This window comes from Bubalus kerabau, unplaced genomic scaffold, assembly GCF_029407905.1.
Source record: "Bubalus kerabau isolate K-KA32 ecotype Philippines breed swamp buffalo unplaced genomic scaffold, PCC_UOA_SB_1v2 scaffold_36, whole genome shotgun sequence".
NCBI classification, from domain to species: domain Eukaryota; kingdom Metazoa; phylum Chordata; class Mammalia; order Artiodactyla; family Bovidae; genus Bubalus; species Bubalus kerabau.
Window position 1 is genome coordinate 1,118,067 of NW_026577890.1, and position 9,486 is coordinate 1,127,552.

Genomic DNA, 9,486 nt, shown 5'->3' on the forward strand with positions numbered 1-9,486 from the left:
TGATGGACATCTAGGTTGCTTCCATGTCCTGGCTATTAGAAACAGTGCTGTGATGAACATTGGGGTACACGTGTCTCTTTCCCTTCTGGTTTCCTCAGTGTGTATGCCCAGCAGTGGGATTGCTGGATCATAAGGCAGTTCTATTTCCAGTTTTTTAAGGAATCTCCACACTGTTCTCCATAGTGGCTGTACTAGTTTGCATTCCCACCAACAGTGTAAGAGGGTTCCCTTTTCTCCACACCCTCTCCAGCATTTATTATTTGTAGACTTTTGGATTGCAGCCATTCTGACTGGCGTGAAATGGTACCTCATAGTGGTTTTGATTTGCACTTTTATGATAATGAGTGATTTTGAGCATCTTTTCATGTGTTTGTTAGCCATCTGTATGTCTTCTTTGGAGAAATGTCTATTTAGTTCTTTGGCCCATTTTTTGATTGGGTCATCTATTTTTCTGGAGTTGAGCTGTAGGAGTTGCTTGTATATTTTTGAGATTAGTTGTTTGTCAGTTGCTTCATTTCCTATTATTTTCTCCCATTCCGAAGGCTGTCTTTTCACCTTGCTAATTGTTTGCTTTGATGTGCAGAAGCTTTTACGGTTAATTAGGTCCCATTTGTTTATTTTTGTTTTTATTTCCAATATTCTGGGAGGTGGGTCATAGAGGATCCTGCTGTGATGTATTTCAGAGAGTGTTTTGCCTATGTTCTCCTCTAGGAGTTTTATAGTTTCTGGTCTTACGTTTAGATCTTGAATCCATTTTGAGTTTATTTTTGTGTATTGTTTTAGAAAGTATTCTAGTTTCATTCTTTTACAAGTGGTTGACCAGATTTCCCAGCACCACTTGTTAAAGAGATTGTCTTTAATCCATTGTATATTTTTGCCTCCTTTGTCAAAGATAAGGTGTCCATATGTGTGTGGATTTATCTCTGGGCTTTCTATTTCGTTCCACTAATCAATATTTCTGTCTTTGTGCCAGTACCATACTGTCTTGATAACTGTGGCTTTGTAGCGGAGCCTGAAATCAGGTAGGTTGATTCCTCCAGTTCCATTCTTCTTTCTCAAGATCGCTTTGGCTATTCGAGGTTTTTTTGTATTTCCATACAAATTGTGAAATTATTTGTTCTAGCTCTGTGAAGAATACTGTTGGTAGCTTGATAGGGATTGCATTGAATCTATAAATTGCCTTGGGTAGTATACTCATTTTCACTATATTGATTCTTCCAACCCATGAACATGGTATATTTCTCCACCTATTAGTGTCCTCTTTGATTTCTTTCACCAGTGTTTTATAGTTTTCTATATATAGGTCTTTAGTTTCTTTAGGTAGGTATATTCCTAAGTATTTTATTCTTTCCGTTGCAATGGTGAATGAAATTGTTTCCTTAATTTCTCTTTCTGTTTTCTCATTATTAGTGTATAGGAATTCAAGGGATTTCTGTGTGTTGATTTTATATCCTGCAACTTTACTATAGTCATTGACTAGTTCTAGTAATTTTCTGGTGGAGTCTTTAGGGTTTTCTATGTAGAGGATCATGTCATCTGCAAACAGTGAGAGTTTTACTTCTTCTTTTCCAATTTGGATTCCTCTTGTTTCTTTTTCTGCTCTGATTGCTGTGGCCAAAACTTCCAAAGCTATGTTGAATAGTAATGGTGAAAGTGGGCACCCTTGTCTAGTTCCTGACTTTAGAGGAAATGCTTTCAATTTTTCACCATTGAGGATAATGTTTGCTGTGGGTTTGTCATATATAGCTTTTATTATGTTGAGGTATGTTCCTTCTATTCCTGCTTTCTGGAGAGTTTTTATCATAAATGGATGTTGAATTTTGTCAAAGGCTTTCTCTGCATCTATTGAGAAAATCATATGGTTTTTATTTTTCAATTTGTTAAGGTGGTGTATTACATTGATTGATTTGCGGATATTGAAGAATCCTTGCATCCCTGGGATAAAGCCCACTTGGTCATGGTGTATGATCTTTTTAATGTGTTGTTGGATTCTGATTGCTAGAATTTTGTTAAGGATTTTTGCATCTATGTCATCAGTGATATTGGCCTGTAGTTTTCTTTTTTTGTGGGATCTTTGGCAGGTTTTGGTATTAGGCTGATGGTGGCCTCATAGAATGAGTTTGGAAGTTTACCTTCCTCTGCAATTTTCTGGAAGAGTTTGAGCAGGATAGGTGTTAGCTCTTCTCTAAATTTTTGGTAGAATTCAGCTGTGAAGCCGTCTGGACCTGGGCTTTTGTTGGCTGGAAGATTTTTGGTTACAGTTTCCATTTCCGTGCTTGTGATGGGTCTGTTAAGATTTTCTATTTCTTCCCTGGTCCAGTTTTGGAAAGTTGTACTTTTCTAAGAATTTGTCCATTTCTTCCACGTTGTCCATTTTATTGGCATATAATTGTTGATAGTAGTCTCTTATGATCCTTTGTATTTCTGTGTTTTCTGTTGTGATCTCTCCATTTTCATTTCTAATTTTATTGATTTGATTTTTCTCCCTTTGTTTCTTGATGAGTCTGGCTAATGGTTTGTCAATTTTATTTATCGTTTCAAAGAACCAGCTTTTGGTTTTGTTGATTTTTGCTATGGTCTCTTTTGTTTCTTTTGCATTTATTTCTGCTCTAATTTTTAAGATTTCTTTCCTTCTACTAACCCTGGGGTTCTTCATTTCTTCCTTTTCTAGTTGCTTTAGGTGTAGAGTTAGTTTATTTATTTGACTTTTTTCTTGTTTCTTGAGGTGTGCCTGTATTGCTATGAACTTTCCCCTTAGGACTGCTTTTACCGTGTCCCACAAGTTTTGGGTTGTTGTGTTTTCATTTTCATCCATTTCTATGCAAATTTTGATTTCTTTTTTGATTTCTTCTGTGATTTGTTGGTTATTCAGCAGCGTGTTGTTCAGCCTCCATATGTTGGAATTTTTAATAGTTTTTCTCCTGTAATTGAGATCTAATCTTACTGCATTGTGGTCAGAAAAGATGCTTGGAATGATTTCTATTTTTTCGAATTTACCAATGCTAGCTTTATGGCCCAGGATGTGATGTATCCTGGAGAAGTTTCCATGTGCACTTTAGAAAAAGTTGAAATTCATTGTTTTAGGATGAAATGTCCTATAGATATCAATTAGGTCTAACTGGTCTATTGTATCATTTAAAGTTTGTGTTTCCTTGTTAAATTTCTGTTTAGTTGATCTATCCATAGGTGTGAGTGGGGTATTAAACTCTCCAACTATTATTGTGTTAGTGTTAATTTCTCCTTTCATACTTGTTAGCATTTGTCTTACATACTGTGGTGCTCCCACGTTGGGTGCATATATATTTATAATTGTTATATCTTCTTCTTGGATTGATCCTTTGATCATTATGTAGTGACCTTCTTTGTCTCTTTTCACAGCCTTTGTTTTAAAGTCTATTTTATCTGATATGAGTATCGCTACTCCTGCTTTCTTTTGGTCCCTATTTGCATGGAAAATCTTTTTCCAGCCCTTCACTTTCAGTCTGTATGTATCCCCTGTTTTGAGGTGGGTCTCTTGTAGACAACATATGTAGGGGTCTTGTTTTTGTATCCATTCAGCCAGTCTTTGTCTTTTGGTTGGAGCATTCAACCCATTTACGTTTAAGGTAATTACTGATAAGTATGATCCCATTGCCATTTACTTTATTGTTTGGGGTTTGAATTTATACACCGTTTTTGTGTTTCCTGTTTAGTATTTGTTGGAGAGCTGGTTTGGTGGTGCAGAATTCTCTCAGTTTTTGCTTGCCTGAAAAGCTTTTGATTTCTCCTTCATACTTGAATGAGATCCTTGCTGGGTACAAAAATCTGGGCTGTAGGTTATTTTCTTTCATCATTTTAAGTATGTCTTGCCATTCCCTCCTTGCTTGAAGAGTTTCTATTGAAAGATCAGCTGTTATCCTTATGGCAATTCCCTTGTGTGTTATTTGTTGTTTTTCCCTTGCTGCTTTTCATATTTGTTCTTTGTGTTTGATTTTTGTTAATGTGATTAATATGTGTCTTGGGGGGTTTCGCCTTGGCTTTATCCTGTTTGGGACTCTCTGGGTTTCTTGGACTTGAGTGAGTATTTCCTTCCCCATTTTAGGGAAGTTTTCAACTATTATCTCCTCAAGTATTTTCTCACGGTCTTTCTTTTTGTCTTCTTCTTCTGGGACCCCTATGATTCGAATGTTGTAGCGTTTAATATTGTCCTGGAGGTCTCTGAGATTGTGCTCATTTCTTTTAATTCGTTTTTCATGTATCCTCTCTGATTCATTTATTTCTACCATTCTATCTTCGAATTCACTAATCCTATCTTCTGCCTCTGTTATTCTACTATGTGTTGCCTCCAGAGTGTTTTTAATTTCATTTATTGCATTATTCATTATATATTGACTCTTTTTTTATTTCTTCTAGGTCCTTGTTAAACCTTTCTTACATCTTCTCAATCCTTGTCTCCAGGCTATTTATCTGTGATTCCATTTTAATTTCAAGATTTTAGATCCATTTCACTCTCCTTACTCGGAATTCTTTATCAGGTAGATTCCCTATCTCTTCCTCTTTTGTTTGGTTTGGTGGGCATTTATCCTGTTCGTTTATCTGCTGGGTATTCCTCTGTCTCATCTTGTTTAAATTGCTGAGTTTGGGGTGTCCTTTCTGTATTCTGGCAGTTTGTGGAGTTCTTTACTGTGGCATTTCCTCGCTGTGTGTGGGTTTGTACAGGTGTCTTGTCAAGGTTTCCTGGTTAGGGAAGCTTGTGTCCGTGTTCTGGTGGGTGGAGCTGTATTTCTTCTCTCTGGAGTGCAATGAAGTGTCCAGTAATGAGTTATGAGATGTTTGTGTTTTTGGGGTGACTTTGGGCAGCCTGTATCTTGAAGCTCAGGGCTGCGTTCCTTTGTTGCTGGAGAATTGGCTTGGTATGTCTTGCCCTGGAACTTGTTGGCCCTTGTGTGGTGCTTGATTTCAGTGTCGGTATGGAGGCATTTGATGAGCTCCTGTCAATTAATGTTCCTTGGAGTCAGGAGTTCCCTGGAGTCAGGGTTTGGACTTAAGCCTCCTGCTTCCAGTTATCTGTCTTACTTTTACAGTAGTTTCAAAACTTCTCCTTCTATACAGCACCATTGATAAAGCATCTACGTTAAAGAAGAAAAGTTTCTCTACTGTGAGGGCCACTCAGAATGGTTCACAGCGTTACATGGAGAAGAGAAGAGGGAGGAGGGAGTTAGAGGTGACCCAAATGAGATCAGGTGGAATCAATAGTGGAGAGAGTGGGCTGGCCAGTAGTCACTTCCTTATGTGCACTCCACAACTGGACCGCTCAGAGATGTTCACAGAGTTATACAGAGATGAGAAGAAGGAGGAAGGAGACAGAGGTGGCCAGAAGGATAAAAGGGGGGAATGAAAAGGAGGGAGACAGATCCAGCCAGTAATCAGTTCCCTAAGTGTTCTCCACCGTCTGGAATACACAGAAATTCACAGAGTTGGGTAGAGTAGAGAGGGGTTAGGGAGGAGACACAGGCGACCTGGTGGAGAAAAAGGAGAGTCCAAAGGGAGAGAGAGCAGTCAAGCCAGTAATCTCGCTCCCTAGTGAAAAATGGGTACTGAAGATTGGGTTCTTAAAGGTACAAAATTGGTAACAAATACATAAAAGCAAAAATTAAAAATCTAGAGTAGAGTTTGGAATTTCAAAAATACGATGTTAAAGAAAAGAAGAAGGAAAAGAAAGAGAGAAAAAACGAACAAAGAAAAACAAACAAGGTCGCAAAAATTATCAAGAAAATACAGGTACAAAATTGATAACTAATACCAAAAAGCAAAAATTAAAAATCTAGAGTAGAGTTTGGAATTTCAAAAATACAATGTTAAAAAAAAGGAAGAAGAAAACTAAAGAGAAAACAAACAAACAAAAACAAGCAATGTCGCAAAAATTATAAAGAAACTACAGGTACAAAATTGATATCAAATATCAAAAAGCATAAATTAAAAATCTAGAGTACAGTTTGGAATTTCAAAAATACAATGTTAAAGAAAAGAAAAAAAAACAAAACAAAAAAACAAAGTCAAAAAATTATTATATATATATATATATATGAAATTTCCTGAAGAAGAAAAAAATAGGGTCTTTTTTTTTTGCAAAGTAATAGGTTATAAAAGTGAAAATTAAATGAACAATAGAGAACTTAAAATTAAAAAAAAGTAAGAATGATCATAAAAATATATCTAGGACTTTCTCTGGTTTTGTTGTGAGTATCGTGGGTTCGGTTCATTTTTGGCTAGTTCCTTGGTCCGACTTATATTTCTCAAGATCTATAGGCGCCTTCCTATGTAGTCCTAGTAACCACAGGGTTTTAATCTATTGCCTGTAGCTTCCAAGGCGTTTCCCTCTGTTATAGCTTCTTTTGTTTGCTGGTCTCTTCAGTGTCTGGTTTACGCCCTGACACAAAGGGGACGGTGCAGGACACTTTTTTTTTTTAGGCTCACTTGTTCAGTTGCGCTGTGGGGAGGGAGGGAGGGAGTGATGCTGCAAACAAACAACACTGGCGTGCGCTCGCAGTGCCTCAGCCACACTGGGTCTGCCCCCGCTCACGGCGCGTGTAGCCTCCCTGCCCACACTGCTCGGGCTCTAGGTTGTTCCACCGGGAACAATCCGAGGCTGGCCCTGGGCTGCATGCACCTCCCAGGTCCAAGCCGCTCAGGTTCAGGCACTCGGGTAGTCCTCAGAGGCACAGACTCGGTTGGGCCTGCGTTTTGTGCTCTTCCCAGGTCCGAGCAGCTCAGGTGATGAGGTGTTTGGCGAGTGCCAATGTTGTGACTTATCGCCTCCCCGCCACTCGGTTATCTGGGTGTAAAACAGGCGCACCTTCTCAGGCAGATGTTGACCGTCCAGATCCCCAAGAAGTTTTAGTTAGCAAAGAAGCCTGCTTACAGTTTTATAGATAATGTCTCTCTGGGGCTGCGATTGCCCCCTTCCGGCTCTGGCTGCCTGTCACCGGAGGGGGAAGGTCTGCAGCCGGCTATCTCTGTTCAGTCCTTTGTTCCGTGCGCGGGCCTGGCGGTGTCTTAGGTTAGGGCTGGCTTTTTGCGTGGTAGATATCCCAGAGTCTGGTTTGCTAGCCCAAGTTATTTCGTTCAGATAGCGCTCAGGGTATTCAGGCCAGATTTTTACTCTAAGCGATGCAGCCCGCGCTGCGCCTCCCTGCCCAGCCCCTGCTTGCTAATGGTGTGAGCAGGCGTCTGCACTGCTTCGCGGCTGGGGGAGTTACCGTAGGGCTTGCAATCTGCGAGTTTTAATTGTTTATTTATTTTTATCCCCCTTATGTTGCCCTTTGTGCTTCCAAAGCTTGGCAAAGATTTGGCAGTGAAAAGCTTTCCTGGTGTTTGGAAACTTTTCTCTTTTTAAGACTATCTTCCCGGGACGGAAATCCCTCCCTCACTGTTTTGTCTCTTTTTTTGTCTTTTACACTTTTTCCTACCTACTTTCCAAGAGTTGGGTTCTTTTCTGGGTGCCTGATGTCCTCTGGCAGCATTCATAAGTTGTATTGTGGAATTTACTCGACGTTTAAATGCTCTTTTGATGAAATTGTTTGGGGGGGAAAGAGTTCTCCCCGTCCTACTCCTCAGCAATCTTGGCTCCTCTCTTGTGGAGTTTGGAGAGAGCACGCGGGATTGCTCTCCAGGCGATGCAGGAAAAGAAGGCCCTCATCTCGCGATGTCGGGGGAGTCTCGTGGTTTTTCTGGAGCTGCGGTGCCAGTGTGGGGTTTCTCACAAGGTACGACCAGGAGCTCAGGGAGCCTCTCGTGTGGTGTCAGGAAGTCAAGTCTCCATACGAGTGGCGAGGGGGCGCACGTCATTGCTCTCGAGTCATGGTAGTGGAATCAGGGCTCAACGCAATGAAAAAGGACGCTTGAGGTCTTTCTCGGGTTGCGGCAGGAAACCCTGGGTTCCCTCGACTTGTGCCTGTGACCTCAGGTAGCTTCTCAGGGTGCCTCTGAGAAGTCAGGGACACTATGGAGCTGGGAGAGGCCTCTCGGGACTCCACTGGGTTTGCTGCAATGGAAGAGGGCCTAATCTCGAGATCAGGAAGGAACCTCAGGGTTCCTCTCCATTTCTGACTCAGATTGCAGGGTCCCTGCAGAGTTGGGACAGGAGAGTCAGGCCTCGTCTTGTGTGGAGGAATGGAACTCCGCTTGCCTCTCGAGTTGTTCAAGGAGTGACAGGCCACTTGTCGAGCTGTGTGTGGAACCTGCGGTTTTTTCCAGACAATGCACGGGGGTGTCAGTGCCCCTTCGTGATGTGCTTTCATCCACAGGGTTGCCTTCGAAGTGGTGTGCGGGCATTGGGTTCTTATCAAGAGCGGACCAGGAAATCGGGGTCTTTTGGAATGCGGCACCACACACGAGGCTACGTCTCGAATTTCCTCGTGAGACGGGCCTCATGCTGAGGTGCCCCTGGAAGGTCGGGAAAGCCTTCCAGACAAAGCAGGTTAATCGACCCTACTGTCGCGATCAGGAGGGGAGAAGGGGCTCAGATGAAGTGGTGCCGGGAACCTCGGTGTTCCCCTTGAGTGAGACCGGTATGTCAGGGAACTTTTGGGGTCTCACGAAGCTTGCCAAATACTGTTTCAAACTTCAAGATGAAACGTGGGACTTCTCTTGAGACGCTGTGGCGGGCAAGGGCCTCATCTTGTGATGAAGGGGAAACCACGTGGTTTTTTTCGAGTTGCGATGGGATTGTTGACTTACGACGGGGAATTCAGGCTTCCTCTTCTGTTGGCCCAGGGAAGTCCATTCTTCCATTCGAGTTGCCAGGGAGAGCTGGGTGGGAATTGCCCTCGAGTCACGGCAGTTCAAAATAGACCTCATCTAGGCTTGTGTCCAGGACCTAATGTTCCTCTCCAGGGGCGATAGGGATCACGGGGACGCATTCCAGACTCACCCAGTGAGTCAGGCCTCGGCTCGAGAGGAAGCAAAGGATTCTGATATCCTCCTGGGTCGCGATAGGTATCTCTTGGATCCCACTGAGTGGCCTCCAGGGAGTCAAGCCTCCTGTGGAGTTGGAGAGAGGACTCGGGATTGCTCTCCAGGCCATACAGGAAAGAAGGCCCTCAGCTCGCAATGACGGGGGCGTCTTGTGGGTTTTCTCGAATTGGAGCGCAAGTATGAGTTTTCTCACGAGGTACGACGGGGAGCTCAGGGAGCCTCTTGTGTGGCGCCAGGAAAGTCAGGTGTCTATGCGTGTGATGAGGAGGACCCCATAAATGCTCTCGAGTCATGGTAGGGAAATCGGGACTCAAGACGCGTTGAAGAAGGAGTCTCGAGGTCTTTCTCAGGTTGCGGCAGGAAACCCTGGGTTCCCTCGACTTGTACCGGTGACCTCAGGGAGCTTCTCAGGGTGCCTCTGAGAAGTCAGGCATACTGTGGACTTGGGAGGCACTCTCGGAACTCCACTGGGTTTGGTGCAATGACAAAGGTTCTCATCTCGAGTTGAGGCAGGAACCTAAGGGTTCCTCT